Here is an 18,643-nt window from a genome sequence, read left to right as displayed (position 1 = left end):
GCTTGGTCGGCCGCGACATATTCAAGTAAGTATGCGGGGCCGGGCGACAGGCTGGATGTTGAGATCCAGTGGTCACCCCGGTTTCTGCCTACGAGCGCGTGCAGACCAGAGCTCCGCGCTGGGTCGGCCGCGACGGAGTCCCATTGGAGGGACTGACCTTGCGAGTTAAAAGTCTCGCTTGGACGCCAGGAACCAGAGAGTCGAGGCGTCCGGAGTGGTCCACAACCCCCCACCCCGGTGGAGAGGGTATTGTGAAGAGAGGGTGCCTGTCGGTTCGGTATGGTGAGTAAACGTTCCCTTTTTTCCTCGTTATGAGGCAGTATGAATTATGGGCCCCTCCATACATGGTCAGTATCTGTCTGACACTAAAAGTCCCCCTTGTAAATACAGCATGTGTTTGGTGGGAAGTGGACTTGGTTTGAGAGCTAACACTCTACCCAGCAGACTGTAGTATTACAGCAGACATAGGAGGTATAATCCTACCTTAATTGTAGTGTACCTCCTGCAGATCGATAAACCGCCATTTAGCAGAGATGCAGGTGGATGTGCTGGGAAAAACGATTTCGGCAGTCCGCCGCCATTTTGCCGTAGACCGGGTGCATGAATGTCCTCAGGTCACGCCGACCGCCATGTTTTTGGAGTCTATTGTCTCCTGTATGGGGGCGGCCATGTTTTATGAGCCCAGCTACCTCGTGGAGAGCTGGGAATGCCGGAAGGCGTACACAGGGGGCGGAGCCACGTCCTTCTACCCGGGAAAACTAACACAGCTCTTTCCAGTCTGTAAAAGACAGACGCTGACTGCAGTTGGTTGGAAACTTCTCTGCATCGGGTGGTGAGCCTTGAGGGTCCCTCTCTCTCTCTGTGGGGATCGAGAAGCAGGTACTCTGAGGGGCGCTATTGCGCTAGGGGGATACACATAAAAAAAAAAGAGGTATTTTTTATTTAAAAAAAAAAAAAAAAAAGTTTTTGTTTTTTCTGGCAGAGGTGTCCTGAATTAACATGGACCCTGCCACTCATGTATCTCCACCGGATCCCCTCGAGGTGTCTGCAGGATCCTCCAGCACCCCACTGACGGTTGAATCATTGTCAGCTATTATGGAAACTTTTGTGTCCCGGGTGGAAGTGGCTTGTCAGGGACAGGGCGCAAGAAAGCGACCCCCGCCTAACCCCTTATTATCTGAAACCTCGGATTCAGAATCTGAGCCTATTTCTGCAGTTGCAGGTACTTCATCTGGGATTGGTGTCTCGGGTACTGTCTCTTCAGACAGTGAGGAGGATGTTTCGGCATCAGCCATAGCCCGAGAGGAAGCGTTGGTAAACGCACTCATTGAATCTGTTCAAGAAACCTTAAGATTACAGGGTATTCCGTCGGAAATAGCTGAAACTGAGATCCCCTTTGGGACTAAAAAACGCATCAAAGTAGCGAAGGTTTTTCCATTGCCCAAATGTTTTGGCAATCCAATCAAAGAAGAATGGAGTCTGCCAAAACGCACTTCTGCTATTTCTAAACGCATTAACAGGCGTTATCCGTTTGAGGAAACCCTCATCAAGAAATGGACAGAACCACCTGTGGTGGATTCACCAATTGCTAGATTGAATAAAGCCACGGTTATTCTTTGAGAAGACGCTCCATCTTTTAAAGATCCAGTGGATCGCAAGATAGAAGCTATGTCTCGCACCATGTTTTCCTTGATTGGATCAGCTTTCAGACCAATAATTGCTATTGGACTGGTTTCGCAGACTGTAACTGAATGGACCAAGTGGTTGCGCCGGGACTTAGAAGAAGTCCCTCAGGCGGTATCAGATTTGTTGGAACAAATGATACAGGGGTTACAGTTTGTGTGTGATGCGGCGTTAGACGCCACTCCATTATTGGCGCGAGCATCAGTTTCAGCAGTGGTTCTCAGGCGTACACTATGGCTAAAAGGTTGGTTAGCCGACCAAGGTTCCAAAAAAGCATTGGCTAATATCCCCTTTTTAGGAGAGCGTCTATTTGGAGCCAACTTAGATGAGATCATTAAGGATCTCACAGGAGGAAAGAGCACCTTTTTACCGCAAAATGTTAAAGGTAAAGGACCTCGTCAAAGACGAGGGCCTTCTTTCTCTGCTCACAAAAAGTTTTTTCGTCCTGCGGGTGAAAAAATTAAGTCCTCCAAAGCTCCTTCAGGAGGCTTCAGGGGACGTTGGTCGGGCAAGCAAAAGCCCGCCCCCTCCAGACCTGAAGATAAATCGTCCAAAGCCTGAAGGTGCGCCCCCACCCATAACTGGGGTGGGGGGACGTCTTCGCCGGTTCCCGGATCCATGGCTTTCCAGAATCCCGGACAAGTGGGTTTGCGAAGTCATAAGGTCAGGGTACAAGATCGAGTTTCGATCTCTCCCACCGGCGCTATTCTTCCCTTCCAATATCCGAATATCCCCGGATCGTCTAGAAGATCTACGGAGAGCAGTCACGGATTTACTACAACAAGGAGTGGTAGTCCACGTTCCTTGGACAGAACGTTTTCAGGGGTTTTATTCAAACCTATTTACAATACCCAGGAAAGAGGGCAAAGTGCGTCCAATTCTGGACTTAAGGGCACTCAATTCCTTTCTCAACATAAGAAAATTCAAGATGGAATCCATTCGCACAGTAGCAGCCTTCCTGCATCCAGGGGATGTCCTAGCGTCCATAGACATCAAGGGCGCCTATCTTCACATTCCCTTTTTTGCAGGACATCAGCGGTTTCTACGCTTTTCCGTAGAAGAGAACCACTATCAGTTTGTGGCGTTACCTTTCGGTCTCGCCACGGCTCCTCGGGTCTTCACGAAGGTGTTGGCCCCAATGTTGGCACTACTGCGCCAAAGAGGCATATCGATTCTTGGTTACCTAGACGATCTCCTACTTCATGCAGAGTCTCCTCAGACCCTGCTACAAAACATAGAAATTACTATAATTTCTTTACAGGAATTCGGGTGGCTGGTGAACCAGCAAAAGTCATTTCTGGTTCCCACCCAGAGGCTCGAATATCTGGGTCTAATTCTAGACACAGTCAGGACAAGAGTTTTCCTTCCGGTAGGGAAACTCCGGAAGATTCAATCAGCAGTCCAGTTGTTACTATCCAACAGCTGGTCTTCTCTTCGAACGTGCATGAGGGTTCCTGGGTTGATGGTGGCTTCCTTCGAAGCAGTCCCATTTGCCCAGTCCCATACCCGAATTCTTCAGCAAGAGATTCTTCTCAGATGGAATCGGAATCCGGAATCCCTTGACAATCGGATCAGATTGAGCAAACAGACCAGAGAGTCTCTGGTCTGGTGGCTTCGGTCTCCGATGCTCAGCCAGGGAAAGTCATTTCTGCCAATATATTGGACAATAGTGACCACGGATGCCAGTCTATCCGGATGGGGAGGAATTCTCGTTCAGTTATCTGTCCAGGGACTTTGGTCCCTGGAAGAATCCAGGTTGCCGATAAATGTATTGAAACTGAGAGCGATCAGACTTTGTCTGATTCACTGGACCGAGCAGCTCCAGGGCAGCCCGGTTCGGATCCAGTCGGACAGCGCCACGGCCGTGGCTTATGTCAATCACCAGGGGGACACCAAGAGTGTCCGAGCGGCCAAGGAAGTGGCTTGCATTCTTCGCTGGGCGGAACGTTTTGTTCCAGCGATCTCTGCGGTGTTCTTTCCGGGGGTGGAAAATTGGCAGGCAGATTATCTCAGCCGTCAGACTCTGGATCAGGGGGAATGGTCCCTCCATCCAGAAGTTTTCCACCAGTTGTGCCTACGTTGGGGCACCCCGGATGTGGATCTGTTGGCATCACGATTCAACAGGAAAGTACAGAGATTCGTGGCCGCGATCCTCTAGCAGAGACCGCAGACGCACTGATCGCCCCGTGGGGGCAATACCAGCTAATGTATGCCTTCCCTCCTCTTGGGTTACTGCCAAGACTTCTTCGCAGGATAGAGGAGGAAGGAATTCCAGTAATCCTGGTAGCTCCGGACTGGCCTCGCCGAGCGTGGTACGCCGACTTGGTCAGACTGGTGGCGGACGTCCCGTGGAGACTTCCTCTCAGGGAGGACCTACTGTCTCAGGGACCGATCTTCCATCCTGCTTTACGATCGCTGGCTTTAACGGCCTGGCTATTGAAACCCAGGTGCTGAAGGACAAGGGATTGTCAGCTTCAGTTATTCCTACTTTAGTTAAAGCAAGGAAAGCGACTTCCAGAAAGATTTATCATCGCACATGGAAGTCCTACATTGCATGGTGTGAACCTCTGGGGTTCCGTCCACGATCTTATTCGGTTAGTCGAATATTAGCTTTTCTGCAACAAGGGGTTGAGCAGAAACTGGCCTTGAGTACTATCAAGGGTCAGGTCTCAGCATTAGCTATCTTCTTTCAGAAGCCTTTGGCTACTCATTCCTTGGTGCGGAATTTCATCCAGGGGGTGCGACATCTGGCTCCGCCAGTGCGCGCGCCGTTACCACCCTGGGATCTTAATTTAGTATTGTCGGTTCTTCAGAAACCTCCCTTTGAAGATATTAGGGAGATTCCTCTACCTACGTTGTCCCAGAAGGTGGCCTTCTTGGTGGCTATCACTTCTGCACGCAGGGTGTCAGAACTGGCCGCATTATCTTGTCGTTCCCCATATCTGGTGGTTCATAGAGATAAGGTGGTTCTTCGTCCGAATCCATCCTTCCTACCAAAAGTGGTTTCAGAATTTCATCTGAATGAAGAAATTGTATTACCTTCCCTGTGTCCTAAGCCCAGTCATCCTCGGGAGTTTGCTTTACACTCCTTGGATGTGGTCCGGGCGATCAGGGTACACTTGAAAACGACAGACTCCTTTCGCAAGACGGATTCACTTTTTGTGATCCCGGATGGACCCAAAAAGGGGTTGCCTGCATCTGCCGCGACTATTTCCAAATGGATCAGACAGGCGGTGGTACAGGCTTATTCTATTAAGGGTCGGGAGCCCCCGTTCCCTGTTAAGGCGCACTCCACTCGGGCACTTAGTGCGTCATGGGCCTTTCGCCATCAGGCGTCAGTGGTCCAGGTGTGCAAGGTGGCTACCTGGTCGTCGGTGCATACCTTTACAAAACATTATAAAGTTGATGTAATGGCATCGTCTGATGCCTCGTTTGGCCGCAAGGTTTTGCAGGCCGCCATTTGAGGAGACCAGTGGTCTACCTCAAGGGTTTTTTTCCATTGGAATTTTTATTTGAGTCTCATTCTTTGTTTATAATGAGCCTTTAAAACTTCTAGTTTGGCACCGGTTGGGCCTTCTAGATTGGATTTTGATTTCTGTCAATCCCACCCCTCATTTGTGGCACTGCTTCTGGATGTCCCAGTTCTTGTGAATCAAGAAGACTACATCTGTCAATGAGCGACAGAGAAAATCGGATTTTTGTAAGATCTTACCGTAAAATCCTTTTCTCTTAGCTCATTGACAGACGTAGTACCCGCCCCTCTATCATTGAGTTGGGTTGGGTTAAATTCTCTGTTGCTGCTTTGTGACAGAACTGATGCCTTGTAGCAGAGAGAGGGAGGATATACCCTCTGGGACTGCCCCTAGGGTGGAGCCAGAACGTTTTTTCTTTCTGCCTAGTCCTACTCCTGCGGAGACAACATAACCCAGTTCTTGTGAATCAAGAAGACTACGTCTGTCAATGAGCTAAGAGAAAAGGATTTTATGGTAAGATCTTACAAAAATCCGATTATTTTCGAGTCACGGTCTCACTTACCTTTTAAACATGGTGCCAACACGTCACTGCGCATGCACCGTCTGCCCAGGAATAGCCGAACGTATACGGGCTTTCTCGAGCATCTGTGGCGCATGCACAGGGACGTGTTGGCGCTGGTTGGCGCCATTTTTAAATGTAAGGCGCCTCACCGTCAGGTAATTGAGACTCCTCCACAGCCCCTGCATTTCCTCATGCAGTGTTAACGGGCATGGTACAGGACATACTCCTGTACCATGCCCGCAGCACTGCACCTCCTGTCCCGTGCCTGTACAAACTCCTTTGCCATGCCTGTACCATCTCCTGTGCCATGCCTGTACCATCTCCTGTGCCATGCCTGTACAATCTCCTGTGCCATGCCTGTACCATCTCCTGTGCCATGCCCATAGCCCTGCATCTTCTGTACCATACCCGCAGCCCCTGTTTTGTGTCTTGTGGTGGTCCAGTTGGGTCCAGTAGCTGCGGCATTTCCCACCTTAGGCTTATACTCGAGTCAATAAGATTTCCCACTTTTTTGTGGTAAAATTAGGTGCTTCGGCTTATATTCGGGTCGGCTTATACTCGAGTATATACGGTATCCTAATCGTAAAGTACAGGACACGGGAAACCTATCTCTATACACCACCTTCAGATGATTGGACACTGGCAAGCCAGTACTTTGCAATTCATATTTCATTTTCACTTAGAATATTGCCTATTGATAAACAATGAGATAAGTCTATACACAATTGCTTATAGAATATTCACTAATGTGTTTCTTTTTAAATTTTCATATTTTTTTAACAGTGGGGATGCATTTGATTTTTATATTTGTCATGTCATTCTATTTATGAAATTATAGTTATGACTGTTTACGCCCAATTCATTTTGTCAGAAATGAAGTCTATTCGTTCTTGACCCACAACTAAAGTGTGGAGGAAGCATTAGAGTGCTATGTTTTTTGAAGCGTCTTACTGAGTGTCCTGCTTCTCTGGCCTTGGGTCAACATCCATAAAAAAGAGAAAAAAATTGTCTTGCCTTTAAATTACATATCTTAGAGTACAGTATAGGATACAGACAACTTATTCATACACCATAGAGTATACCTTTTGTACCTTCAGATGATTGGTTGGACACTGACTGGCTTTTGGGAACACACCCCCAACCCACAACTTCGCAGACATATTCTAGTCTTAATTCAGCCATCTTTGTCCAGGTCTCAAAAACAGCTCACCTCTTCTTCTCCCATTTCTCAACTGAAGTTGGACCCTGATATTCCATCCTAGAGGATGCTAGCTGAGGCAGCATTGGAGGAAGTTGCAGAAGATTTCTCTCTCCCACACTGTCGCTGTGTTGAAGAGGGAGCTTCCTGTAAAATGCTTGCTAGTATTGAAAAGCTCATGGTCTCTGTTTGCAAAAGCCTTAAGTTGGTTCAAATCTCGGCTGGTCCCAACTGAACAGGCCGCAATTCGAACCATGTATGAGCAGGCTAATTGTACCCAAGTTGATCAATCAATCAACTTGGGTACAACAAGCCTGTTTGATTTTTTTTATGCGATAATTGCCAGCGGCTATAGCCACTAACAATAATCACTGTGTGTTCCCCCAGCTGGAACAACTCCCCCACAGGGAGAACACAATAGCTATGTGGAAGGGATTCCCTCATCAACACTGACAGACCCATGGTTGCAGGAAAGAAATTCACTCTGTCTATGGCCGGCTTTGGCATTATATTGGTGGACTCGTCTCCATCTCGCTTTGCCCCTTTGGACAAAAAGGTACCTACTAGACCTTGCAAAACATTACCTGGTCATCAAATGATAGAATGTGCAGTCTATGATGACTAGGTCATTCCTGAATACATTTTCACTGAACAAAGATCTTTTTTGAACTTTTATTCAGTTGAAAAAGTTTACAAAAAAAGTGGGCTGTTCCTGTGTTGACCCTGCTCTATCTGTCCTAAACAAACATCTTATTGTACCCACTGAAGCTGTTCCATCTTTTAAAATTATGTGAACAGAAACTTTGAGACATTTTCAAAAGCTCTCTTAAACTTGGCAGACAGGGGAGTTCTGGGCCTTATGGTAGCCTCCTTCAAGGCAGAACCCCTTCTCAAATTCCATTCAAGAAATCTCCTACTAAAAATATTAGCATGGAAAAAGCAGGCTCTTTCCCTGTTTCTCCAATCAACAACAGTGCTGCGCCTCAAACAATGTTTCAACATTAATCTACCAGTGGGTATGATTGAGCAGATCCAGGGCTCCCCGGTCGAGAGGAACCCATAGGTCGTACTGTTTCATTGCACGAGGTCGCCAGCACGCCTATACCGGAACTCTATTACTCCTCATCTCTTAAACGCTGCGAAAGCACTGATCCCCAGACTCTGGAAAACCGCGACTATACCCACGGTTTCGCAATGGCTTCAATTGGTCGACCATATTTATCATATGGAAGACATGACGTTGGAATACAGAAACCAATCTGATAGAGCGCATAAGATATGGGCCTGCTGGCTAGCCTTTAAGTACTCATCCACTTATGCTGAGTTGGTCACATAATCATCACTAGGTGACGGTTACATATTCCCTTTTGTTTCACGTGTAATGTCAATGGTCCTACGAGCCGGTCGCCCCCCCCCCCCCCCCCTCTCTCCCTCTTTTCCTTCAGTCTTCTTTACTTCCTCTTTTCCTCTGTTCTCTTTTCTTTACCTACATGTCCTTCAAGATGGTTGATGTGATTTTTAAGTGAGTTATCTCCGCGAATGCTGATGGGTACATGTTGTACTCTACTATGGTATTCTTGGATTTTTTCTACCTTTCAAACCATTTCATGCTTGTATACCGTTTTGCCATGCTTGTATGTTATGTACCTTATGACATATTTTTTATTCTCAATAAAAACATATTAAACAAAAAAATCTACCAGTGGGTATAAACACTCAACAAAGGCATGTATATAATAAGTGATCATACAAATTATGAATAAATAGTGTGCACTGTAAAAATTCATATATCTACACGTGCAAAATCAAAAAGTCCATATTGTGCGAAATAAAAAAAAGTGTGTTTGAAATGTGCAATAACAAAGTACTGGTGATGATGAACTGGTTCAAAATAAAGTGCTTGTACTTTCCTCCACTGAAAAAAGATGGCCGCTCACCTCCCGCTCTGACCCCTGTGTTACCAGCGGGTCAGAACCAGCAGTTTCCCTCAGGGGACAAATTCAATCCTGAGATCAGTGGACTGAAGGCAGTCAAGGACAAACAATCTTCTCACTCTATCTTTATCCTCAGTATAGATGCGGGAAAGATAAAGGACAGGATGTATTGCTCTCTGTTTTAAAAGTTTATTACCAAAAGAACACAATATCGCACTTACATAAAAAGCACATGAAGCTGTGCGGGCTGGATAGACAGGAAATCTTTAACTTGAGTGACCTTAAAGTACATCAGATGTAAGGCTCCTCCCCATACGCGTTGTCACACGACTTCTTCAGTAGGGGTGGAGTTAGCCTTGTCATTCTGATATTTAAATAGACCACAGTAGCTGTCAATCCCTGTGTGCACACCTGCATCTATAACTCCACAAATGAGCTCTCACACACTCCCGGAAGCAGTGCACACAGGAAGAGACACATCGCAGCCCTGAAAGTATTGGGGACACTAAAAAATGATATCCTATTAAAAATCCATCTATTAAAACCGGAGCACCCACATCCAATGATTCATACCTCACGGGCTCACACATCCTTTTAGTAGTGTTGAAGTCACTGAGTCACAAAAAAAATAAATAAACCTGAAATTACCTGTCACTAATGAAATGATTTTGCATGTGTAGATATATGCATTTTTACAGTGTACACTTTATTATTTGTATGATCACTTATATACATGCTTTTGTTGTGTGTTTATACCCACTGGCAGATTTATCTTGAAACATTGTTTGTGGCGCAGCACTGTTGTTGATTGAAGTTTTGATATTGTATGCAGTGAAAGCATTAAGTAGTGGTTGCAGCCTCAAATTAGCATTTCTTTTTTTATTTTTCTTTTGAGTTACGATAATTTTCACAATTTTGATGGATCACTTCTAGAACTCTGACAGTGGGAAAATCCTTCCACCCCACAAGTCTGACCCACAAGTCTGACACAAGTTTTTTAGGCTGGAGAGGGTCTTCGAATCCCTGACAATGCAAGAAACATGGTCAATGGAAGGGGGCCAAACAGGCTATCCTGGCAGCACTGGACCCCCTTCTAAAGGGACATCCATATCAGACAATGCTACCATAGTGGCATACAGTATGTCACTTGTGCCCCTATTAAGGGGCACAAGAACTTGGTTACCTTTCAGGAAACAAACTAGATTCTCTCATGGATGGAAAACTCACTTTCCAGTAATTTCTGCAATTTGGATCCCAGGCGTGCACAATTGGCAAGTGTCACCACCTGGATCAAGAGGACTGGTCTCTTCATCCAGGTGTGTTCAATCTAATATGTCAAACATGAAGGACACTGAATGTGGGCATCCTGGCCTTCAGATGCCAGAAAAAGCTACTTCTGTTTAAATCCAGAACCAGGGATCCTCTAGATCTGGCCTTGGATGCTCAAATTATTCCTTGGTCTCCGTTCAGGCTAGTATATGCCTTTCCTTCACAGCGCTTTCTACCCCCACTGCTCCACAAAGTAGATCAAGAGAGGAAGAAAGTGATTCTTCTGGCACCAAACTGATGCAGACAAACCAGGTACGCAAACCTCTTGAAGAAAACCTCTGACTTTTCTTCCAACAGACTGGATCTGCTATCTCAAGGCCCTCTATTCCACCCTGCCTTACAGTCTTTGGTTTATACTGCATTGTTGTTGAGACCCAGGTCTTTAAGGATAGATGGACCTCTGAGTCTGTCATTTTTTCTTTGCTGAGGGCAAGAAGAGCCATATACAGGAAATTTTTAATTGTACCTGGAAACCTTATTCCATCCAAGTTCTTACTCCTTCATACACATAGGTCTTGACCAGAATCTAGTTCTTAGTACCCTAAAAGGGCAAGTGTCAGCCTCATCCATCTTTTTCATAAAGCCTCTAGCTTCACATTTTCTCATGAAAACCTTTATTCAAGAAGGGAAATTTACTAAGACCAGTGTAGGCAGAATGTGGAACAGAAGGGAATGGCAAGCAATCAGCTTCTAGCATTCATTTCCAATGCTTAAATGAACAAGCTGAAGATAGAAACTGATTGGTTGCCATGCACAGCTCCTACACATTCTGTCTGCTCCGGTATTGAGACATTTCCCACCCCCCACCCCCCGTGTTCCTTTGGGGCCTTAATTTGATTCTTTATCCCTTGCAATAACCATCAATTGAAACCATCAGGGATACACCCTTGGAGTTGCTTACCAGCAAAGTATCCTTTCAGATGGCCATCATGTCTGTTAAATGTATCTCAGAAGTAGCAACTCTTTCCAGTAAAGAGACTTTCCCCATACTTCACAACGACAAGGTGGTATTAGGCCTGCTTCATCTCAATGAGGACATTGGTCTTCCATCCTTGTGCTCTGCTCCTAATCATCCAAAGGAAGCCTCTCTGCATAGACTGGACATTGTCAGGGCTATTAGAGTGTACCTAAAAGCTACTGCTTCTATTAGACAAACATTCCCGGTTTATCCTTTCCTTTGGTCCTCCAAGGGGACACCCCACCAAAATCCACAATTGCTACAAGCATAAAGAATTTGATCTCTAGAGCTTAGTAAACACCTCTTCCTGCACTTGTATGTGCACACCAAGCCAGATCTGTTGGAACATCCTTGTCCTCTAGGCACCAAACTTCTGTTGCCCAACTTTGTGAAGCTACCACCTGGTGTTCTGTTCACACTTTTTCAGCATTTTACCATGTGCATGTTCACTCTTCTGCTGATGCAGCTTTCAGCTGCAGGCTTCTTGCAGTGGCACTCTGAACCTGTGATTTTTTACCCTTGTTGTTTTTTGGCCTGTAGGTACAGTCCATAGCCTAGTTGTTGCCCACCCTTGTATTCATTGCTTTGGGGCATCACTTGGTAAATCTATAAGTTGTCGGTGTCATGTACTGTATAATAAACATAAGAGGAATTTTGACTTTCTTTTAAATTCCACACAGAGGACAAGACACGGGCCATACTCCCTAAACTCCCCTTGTTAACTCTGCATTGCTACATAACTGAGGACTCACAAGTGTGATAAGGCTATAGGGGAGGTGCCCTAAGGGGGAATGTCCTTAAAAGCATGCCAGTGTCCAATCACCTGAAGGTACAAAGCTTTAATTGATGATGTATGAATAAGTTGCCTGTATCCTGTACTGTACTCAAGAATATGGAATTTACAGGTAAGTCAAAATTCCTCTTTTCTACTGACATTGACCCAAGGCCAAATAAGCAGGACTGTCAGTAACAGGTATGACCAGAAATGTGTGAACTGCCACAGGGAATACCAGGAACATAGTGTGAAATAATATAATTTATTTGAAAGATAAGTGAATAACATAGATGTAAATGCACCTCCAACATACCAAACAGTATAAAAGAAACCAGATAACTAAACAAATAGTGACACATGATGAACAACTGCCTAAACTAAGTATATACAGCAAGTAGGGAATGAAAAATCATAATCGTAGCAAAGCCAGAGTCAAACCCAGGAGATCAAGCAGAGGGAGCTGGGAGCAAGACAGGACAGGAAAAGGGTAACAGGAGATGGAGAGAGCAGGTGGGAAGGGATCAGGCTGCAGGGCAGGGGTCCGGGTCCAGGAACAGGAAACCGGATCCCAGGATTGCAAGACAGGGGCACATGGAAACCAAAACCCCAAGGCAACCAGAGCAGGACAGACAGGACTTAAATATACTTCCTGCAACGAACTACAGCCTATGGATCCGTGAGCCACAGTTTCTCCAGCAGATGAGACCTTTTCTGACAGTACCCCCCCCCCCCCCCCCAAGGAGCGGCCTCAGGATGCTCCAAACAGCCATAGCGGAACCAGTCCATAAAAGACAGTCTTCTGTAACACAAGTCCAGAGAAAAAGTTCCTCGTAGGCTGAAGTGCCGGGTTCCAAGCGAGATGCCCTACTGCCAAGATCAATCAATAGGCAAAGTGTCCCACCTCCTGGGTTAGGTGACTGGTGGCTGGGTACCCCACTGTTTGGGTCAAGCGACTGGCTGGGTGTCCTGCTGTCCAGATTCCCTGAGATGTAAAGCATTTGACACTCGAAGTCCCTCAAAACAGCAGGCTGGGCAGAGGCGCATCAGGTTGGGCAGTGGGCAGATGCACAGCAGGCAGAGGCAGATCAGGCAGCACACCAGGGAGGACTGAAGAAACCTCAGGAGTGGACTGGCCCAAGGTTGAGGTAGTGGCAGGCTGGATCGCACCGACTGGGATCTTGAAAGCTGACTGGAGCACATCAGCCGGCGTGGAGGCGGACTGGAGTAGATTTGCTGGAAAGTAGGCAGACTCTGATAGTGGTAGGATTGTGCAAGTTGGGAAAAACTTCAGTTTCTTTTTAGGTTTATCCACTGAGATTCTGTATGTGAAGGCAGGGCTGTGAGCAGGGGGTGCAGCTGATGGAAGAGAAGAGCTGAAGAATGGTGAAAAAGAGGGAGCAGTTGCTAAGGAGGATTTCTGTGGGATTGCCGCAGGCGGCAAAGAAGAGGTAATCTTCAATGTGTTAAAGGCAGCAGCGTAGGTGCGGCAAGTGGAAAAATGGAAACTGACACACAGTTGGTAGCAGGGTATACTGGGCTGCAACTGTGGTTGTGGGTGATGGAGAGAGAGAGATGCTTGAGAAAGTGGGTGTCTAGCAGCAGGAATGGGTTGATGCAAGCTAACTGAGGCTGAGTGCAATATATCTGACCCTGCTTATATTAAAGGTTGAACATAGTTTATTTTACACGCTGCCTGTCTGACAAGAGACTGCACTGTGTTAATACACTCCACTAGCACCTGTTGGGAACATGCTGAATAATGCTCAAATAAATAAGCTGAGTCATTCTCCAATAACCATACCAGTGATTCTACCTGAGCAATACTGAAGGGAGGAGAAAAGTTAGGAATACTGGACAAAGCTAGTTCCGCACATACCTGAATCAATGGCTGAACATCACCAAATAACATCCTGCCCTGATAAACTAGGGAATGGGCAAGACGAATACATTCTAACAGCTGATCTCTGGCCCACTCCTTCAATATCTGGTGGCAGTATTCTTTTTCACTAGCGAACAAAAGTATACAACCTCCTCAGGATGCATCTTGCCACAAACAGCGGAGCCAATATGGCTTCCCTGTGCAGCAGCCACTTCTGGTCAGGACTGTCCTTGGTGTTATGTCAGTAACAGGTGTGACCAGAAATGTGTGGACTGCCACAGAGAATACCAGGCACAAGTACAGTGTGAAATAATATACTTTATTTAAAGATAAATGAATAACATAATGTAAACGCACTTCCAACATACCAAACTGTGTAAAAGAAACCAGATAACCAAACAAATAGTGACACAAGATGAACAACTGCCTAAACTAAGTATATACAGCAAGTAGGGAATGCAAAATCATAATCGTTCAGAGCCAGAGTCAAACACAGTAGATCAAGCAGAGGGGGCTGGGAGAAAGATAGGACAGGGAAATGGTAACAGGAGACTGTGGGAGCAGGTGGGAAGGGATCAGGCTGTATGGCAGGGCTCCAGGAGCAGGAAACCGGGTCAAAGGATCGCAGGACAGGGGCACATGGAGACCAAAACACCAAGGCAACCAGAGCAGGACAGACATGACTTAAATATACTTCCTGCAACGAGCATCAGGTGATGACTAATAATAAAAGCTTCTGGCTGCTGAGAGACATCTGCTAGTGGATGCAGGAACTGGAGCTTATGGATCTGGAAGCCACAGTGCCACCAGCAGGTGAGCCCTTTCCTGACAAGGACACTCAGTAGGGCACTTCAAAAAACCACAACTAAATTCGTATTTCTCTTTCGTTCATTGACGGACACCGCTCCTGATCTTCATAACCATTGGGTTATACTGCCCCCTACAGGAGTAGGACACTAAGCAGAAAAAGAAACTGGCTACGCCTATGGGCAGTCCCAGAGGGTATACTCCTTCTCCTTGCTATAGGTACTTTTATGGCTATAGTTTTTTTCTGCTTAGTCAGGAGTAAGGACCTATTTCCTTGCTGGGATCTCTAGTCCTGGCAAATTTTTTTTAGATAGAAATTTTTTCTCCTGTTTTTTTCCTGTGAGATCTCCAGTCAACTGCCGGACTGGGCATTGGGCTGGATAATCTAGATCCAGTGGTCACCCCTGTCTGGCCAGCGAGCATGCGCAGACCTCAACTACACACTAGGTCATCTGTGACATGGGAGCTAGCCTGCGAGTTTTACGCATCAAGAGGTCTTGAGCGGTGCCCGCCTGTTTCCTGGTATAGTGAGTAGCTGTCCCACCTCTCCCCCTGGAGGGTTTTGGGGTGGACGTGGGCCCCTCCTTGGGACAGGCAGACCCCCGGGTTCCCCTCCTTCCAGTCAGGCACCCCCCCTTTTCATCTGTCCCCCCCCCCCCTCCACCTATCATGGGGCTGTGTGGGTGGTCTGGCCACCTACCAGGGTGGGGACAAGTAGCTGTGCTGGCGTTGGGGGCCGGGGGGGCGCCGCCAACTGGACAATCGGCTGTGTGGGGGGGTTGTACCTGGTGGGGGCTCCTGTCAGGGCCCCCCCTCCTGCCTGGGTCTGTCCTTAAGGCCTAGGGATCCCTCCTGGGTCTCTGGGAGCCTAGAGGTGCAGCGTGGGGCCACCAGTTTGCTATAGCCTGTGTGTTTTGAATGCATGGTGGCCATGTTTGTGTAGTCCAGCGACCATTTTGCAGTGGTTTGCCATTGAAAATAGCGGCTATGACAGTGAAGCCCTGTGGGCAGTGATTTTGGCGGTGGGAGCCCCTCCTCATCCCTGGTGCTGACTCTTGGATCTTTTCACTTTCTGTTCACAGCATGTCGAGTGCAGACTATCCTGGTGGCTGCAGGTGCCTGTTTCTGCTAGGTGGTGAGTCTGGGGGGGGATCTCACCCTCTGCTTAAGATCGCTTAGCGCTTGTACCCTGCGACTAGGTGGTGCTGCCAGGTGGGGGTGGTCCCTTTGCAGTGTTTTACACTTTTTGTGGGGTCCCCCTGGTGACTCAAGGAGTCTTTGGAGCACATCTTCCCACCTGACCCCCTCTCTAAGGCTGCAGGGCCCTCCGGGCCCCAACCATCCATCAATGCACTGACGGCGGTCCTGGAGTCCTTTGTGTTCCGGGTGAAGGTGGTTTTCAGGCGACACACTAGCAAAAAGCGCCCCCTGCCTCGTCTGTCTCATCAGATCCTGAATCTGATTCAGCTGCCACGCGCCCGGAATCCTCAGATAGTGATTATAATTCCTCCACATCTGCAACCGCGCACATAAAGGCACTGGTGTACGCACTGATTGTATCTGTGCGTGAGACCTTGAAGATGGAGGAGGCAGCTGCGATGGAGGCGCAGGTTCTCTTTGGCACTCACAAGCCATCCAGAGCGGCAAAGGTGTTCCCTTTCCCTGCTTATTTTGACAGAATTGTCGCTAAAGAGTGGGGACGACCAAAGCGTCCCCTTGGAGTCCCTAAGCGATATACTAGGCGTCACATCTATGAGAAGTCCCTTACTAAGAAGGGGACTGTTCCACCGCTTGTGGACCCTCCGGTTTCCAGATTGAACAAGGCACCAATGATTCCGGTTGAAGAGTCCTTGGCCTTTAAGGATGCGGCTGACAGGAAGGCGAAGGCTGTGGCCCGCAATATTTACACTCTGGCTGGTTCGGCACTGAGGCTGGTATTCACCATTGCCCTGGTGTCCCAGCTTTTACGTGCATGCCGACCAGGTCTTCAGGGATGTCCAGTGTGCATTCAATCTGACAATGCCATCGCCGTGGCTTATGTCCGTCACCAAGGGGGCACAAAAAGTGTCCTGGCGGCTTGGGAGGTAGCCGGCATTCTATGGTGAGCAGAACAGTTTGTTCCAGCCCTCTCCGCCATACACATTTCTCGGGGTGGAAAATTGGCAGGCGGATTACCTCAGTCGGCAGGTGTTGGACCAAGGGGAGTGGTCCCTTCATCTGGAGGTGTTTCATCAGTTGGGTCTCCAGTGGGGCATCCCCGAGGTGGATCTGTTGGCGTCTCAGCTTAACAGAAAGGTTCAGAGGTTTGTGGCTCCTTCACGGGATCCTCTGGCGGATGCCGCAGATGCGCTGGTGGCCCCGTGGGGTCAGCATCGTCTGATTTACGCCTTCCCTCCTCTCAAGCTTCTGCCAGGACTTCTACGCAGAATCAAGGCAGAAGGTATTCCAGTCATCTTAGTGGCTCCGGACTTTCCTCGACGGGCTCGGTACGCTGATCTAGTGTGGCTGGTCGCCAACGTTCCTTGGAGGCTCTGCTGTCCCAAGGACCAGTCTTCCATCCTGCTTTACAGTCGCTGGCTTTGACAGCTTTACTGTTGAACGCCAGATGCCGATGGATAGAGTCACTGATTCTAACGCTGTTAAAAGCTAGGAAATCTACTTCTATGAAGGTCCACCACCGTACATGGAAGACATACATTGTATGGTGTGAGTCTCTTAAGATTCATCCTCGCTCCTTCGCGCGGCTTGGATTTTGACCTTCCTTCAATGGGGGGTTGAACAGAAATTGGCCTGGAGTACCATCAAGGGCCAGGTGTCGCCCTTGGCGGTTTTCTTCCAACGACCCTTGGCCACACAATTCTTGGTGCGTACCTTTCTTCAGGGTGTCCAACATTTGGTTCCTCCAGTGTGGTCACCGTTACTGACTTGGTCACTATCTATACATCACATATTATTCACTATTCATTTAGCGCGGGTTTAATTATTCAAATTTGACTTGTGACGTCAATTTGGTGCTTTCAGTCCTGCAGAAGCCCTTTTTCGGGAGATTCCCTTGCTGACGCTGTTTCAGAAGGTTGTATTTTTGGTGGCTATCACCTGTGCGTGCAAGGTATTGGAATTTGCAGAGTTATCCTGTCGTTAACCTTACTTGGTGATTCACAGAGATAAGGTGGTTCTTCACACCTGTCTGTAGTTCCTCCCAAAGGTTGTCTCTGACTCTCATTTGAATGAAGACATTGTGTTGCGTTCCCTATTTCCCAGGCCAAAACATCCAAAGGAAATTGCATTGCATGCCTTGAATGTGGTCCGGGCAATTAGGGTGTACCTAGCAGCTACGGAGTCTTTTAGGAAGGCAGACTCACTATTTGTGCGCTTCCTCTGTGACCATTTCCAGATGGTTTAGACAGACGGTGATTCAGGCCTATTCCATCAAGGGTCAGGTTTCTCCTTTCCCTGTCAAGGCGCATTCTACTCGAGCACTCGGTGCCTCCTGGACCTTCCGTCGTCAGGCATCAGTAAAGCAGGTTTGCATGGTTGCCACCTGTTTGTCGGTGCACACTTTTACAAACTTCTTTTAAAGTGAATGTGTTGGCATCTGCGGATGCTTCTTTTGGCCACAAGGTTTTGCAGGCTCGTGTTTAGAGGACTTGATCCTCTTTTAGGGTGTATTGTTTTTTCAGGTGGGCTCCAGTTGTTTTAATTGAGCTCATGTTGCCTAGTTGGCTACTGTTTAGACTGGGGAATTTTTTTGCTGTTCCCACTCCTCATTTAACACTGCTTTTGGGACGTCCCAATGATTATGAAGATCAGGAGCTGTGTCCGTCAATGAACGAAAGAGAAAAATGGGATTATTGACTTGCCGTAAAATCAATTTCTCTGAATTTCATTGACGGACACAGCACCCACCCCTCTGTGGAGTTGTAATTCTTCTGACACTGCTTGTAACAAAACTGAGTACCTATAGCAGGGAGAGGGAGTATACCCCCTGGGGACTGCTCATAGGCCTAGCCAGATTATTTTTCTGCCTAGTGTCCTACTCCTGTAG

At 47.4% G+C, this 18,643-nt stretch overlaps 1 protein-coding gene across 1 annotated transcript in view; it reads left to right on the top strand.

Annotated features, from left to right (window-relative positions):
• VPS13A (vacuolar protein sorting 13 homolog A) overlaps window positions 1-18,643 on the top strand; it is a 427,491-nt gene that overhangs the window by 294,680 nt on the left and 114,168 nt on the right. The window lies entirely within an intron of this gene.

Source organism: Pelophylax lessonae, assembly GCF_965119305.1.
Source record: "Pelophylax lessonae genome assembly, chromosome: 1".
Lineage (NCBI taxonomy): Eukaryota > Metazoa > Chordata > Amphibia > Anura > Ranidae > Pelophylax > Pelophylax lessonae.
Note: the sequence above shows the minus strand (reverse complement) of the source record. Positions and strands in the feature narration are given on the sequence as shown.